A 2,670-nucleotide genomic window follows, 5' to 3' on the forward strand; every position below is an offset into this window, starting at 1 on the left:
CTTATGCGAAACTGCGCCGGCTGCACATTGCCGCACATTTCGCGGCGCCGTATGCCGGGCAATTTTTTGCCCTATTTTGCTTGTATTTTGCGACAAAAACAGCCGCCATTTTCAAGCTGTTACGTAGCCTTACGTCACTTTGACGCAGGCTGAAGTTGCCAACGCATGACGTAATCGTTCCCGCCAAGTGTTTAAACTACGTCACGCCTTCTCAGCCAATCACAGAGAGGGTGTGTGTTTAAAGCAGTATTGTTGTTGAATAGCAAAGATAGGCTTACGTTGTCATGCACGGTGCATTTGGTCTAGTTTTTCATTGCCGGCCAAGAATTATGTGCTTTCAGTAAAGAGAAATAAGGCAAACTTTAGAACCGGTGCCCGTACACGTCATAAAACGTCAAAATGACGACAGCACACACAACCGCTTTGTCAACCGGAAGCACGTGACCAAAAGTGAAAGCCAATCAGAAAGAACTTCCGGAAAATTGCCGAGAATTGCCGGCAATTTGTGCAGTCGAGAATAGGGCCCTAGGAGGGAGCGTCACGTGACAATCGTGAAGCCTAGTCATAAAAAATAAAAAGGAAAGACTGATGGGAGGTGTTCCACTCACGTGACAGGCAAGCGGTAGTTCTTTGCGCCTCATGTGGCCCTTCGCCGACGCTGCGTGCGTGCGTCTATCCGTTTGGTTGCCGGGCCGTCCGCGTATTCGAGTTTCGGCGACGAGTCGTTGCGCGCAGCTCTGCCTGCAACGCGAAACGCGCAGCGGCCTGATCGTGCGGGCAAAGTGGTCGGACGGGAGAGGCAGAAAACATCTTTGTTTACTGAGCTTTCGGACCCGTCAAAGTTCACGCCGCAGTCGGAGAGTTGTGCGCCGCCGCCGCGTGCAGAAGTGGAGATGATCTTTTCAACTTTGCCGCTCTGGCAAAGTTGAAAAGATCAGGCATTCTAGGTAAAAAACCATTTATTGCCAAGGCGCAGTCAGTCCACAATTCAGCAAGGTCCCTCCCAGGCGTAAACTAGCATTCGGTTTTTTTTTTTTTTTGTATACGTATCGCACCGATCGAGCGGTCCTCAGCGGACAAACAGCCGTACTGCTTGCGACGCGAGGTAGTCACACCCAACATAAGGGTTCCGAACCCTTTGTTTTCCAGTGCACTGAAGTAGATAAAAACGTACCACCACGCCGGAGCACGAAGAGGCGAACGTATGCAAAAGCGCGCGCGAGCGAAACCAAAGCTACTCTCACCACCTCCCCGCCGACACGACACTCGTTACGCGCGATAACTCAGCAGAATGCCAAACGCAATCGTCACAGCACACCTGGCAAACACCGCGCAGCTGTAGGCCTCTCCATGCTTGTGAATGTTTACGGCGGCGCGTTCGAGCGATCCAACGTCAGAAGTGAAATTCAGCTTGCAGCTCGTGAGGGTGCTTCGTAAGAATGCGATCGAAGTATCGCCTTGCTTTGAACAGCGACAGCGGCAGTACTTCCACGATACGAAGCTTGGAGCGCAACGCTGGCGAACAATCTTGTACGGCGCCTTCGGCGACGGCGCTCGCCTCCACCTCCACCGGAAGCCAGCCGGAGCCACTAAATGCTACCGCGGGCCTGAGCGTGGTGGATTTTCATTGCGCGGGAGGAGCCCGAGGAGAGGAGAAAGCAGCTTCAGAGGAGGTTGGCTTGCCGAAGCTGGGCCACCTGACGTCATGCTCCCCCTAACATTTTTCTTCCTCCATGTATTCAACGTGGTGCTGGCGGTGTAGGTAGTGTAGGCGTGTTGGTCGGTTGCACACGCAGTCTTCTCTGACTGTGCATTGCATTGGAAATGTAAAGTGGTCTGCAAGAGTGTGAGAAGTGGCGACGATGATGTCGCACACCCATAGCAGTGTGTTTCAAGATGCATCTTTACGCTGAACGCCGCTAAGCCTCGCACCGAAGGAAGAGTGCCTCTGTTTATGTGAGTAACATAGCTGGTTCAGTTTTCCTTGCCATTTTCACTCCTCATAGCATGAGCGGTGTTATTAAGAATTAATTTGTCTGCCTAAATGTATTTCAGGGCTGCTCATGTTACGATTGACGGGTTCACGACATCGCCACGCAACGGAGTTCGTCATGCATGGGACGTTGTTGAAGAGGTGAGCTCACGCCAGTCAACATTTCAGTGTCTTGTTGTTTTAATGCGCGAAACTGCGGTTTATTATAAACTTAACCCATTGTTCGCTTTTGCCACTCACTTTGTGAAGGTCCAGCCAGCCTGCGGCGAGCGGAGCACGGCATGGACAATGGCCTGTGGAAAATTGCTTAAAGGACGAACTGTCTGCATGCTGTGTATACAAACAGAGCTATAAAGATATTCATCCTTTCCAAGAGTTCTATTTGTGATACAAGTAACCAACGCACTGCAGCGGCAGCTCAGATGGAGTGGCTGCAGCAATGGGATAGAACCAACTAAAAGTGCAGCAAGTTGGCGGCCAATGGGAAGACCTATTGGCGTTCCAATTTGTCGGCCAATAGGTCACCCAATTGGCCAGCCAATAGGTCGCCCAATTGGCCAGCCAATGGCAACGCCAATGGGTGCCTAATACCAGAGTCCTTCAATGCTTGAAGGACTCTGCTAATACATTATTGGCCGACCAATTGGCTGACCAATTGGCCGACGCATTGGAATTCC

At 51.4% G+C, this 2,670-nt stretch overlaps 1 long non-coding RNA gene across 1 annotated transcript; it reads left to right on the top strand.

Annotated features, from left to right (window-relative positions):
• Window positions 1–1,741: 1,741 nt before the first annotated feature.
• On the top strand, window positions 1,742–2,360 carry LOC144164352 (uncharacterized). Its single transcript, XR_013321163.1, has 3 exons — window positions 1,742–1,956; window positions 2,056–2,134; window positions 2,243–2,360. It is a non-coding gene; the product is annotated as an uncharacterized LOC144164352 (long non-coding RNA).
• Window positions 2,361–2,670: the final 310 nt, after the last annotated feature.

Source organism: Haemaphysalis longicornis, unplaced genomic scaffold (genome assembly GCF_048455015.1).
Source record: "Haemaphysalis longicornis isolate Haplotype H1 unplaced genomic scaffold, Haemaphysalis longicornis Haplotype H1 scaffold_1, whole genome shotgun sequence".
Taxonomy (NCBI): Eukaryota; Metazoa; Arthropoda; class Arachnida; order Ixodida; family Ixodidae; genus Haemaphysalis; species Haemaphysalis longicornis.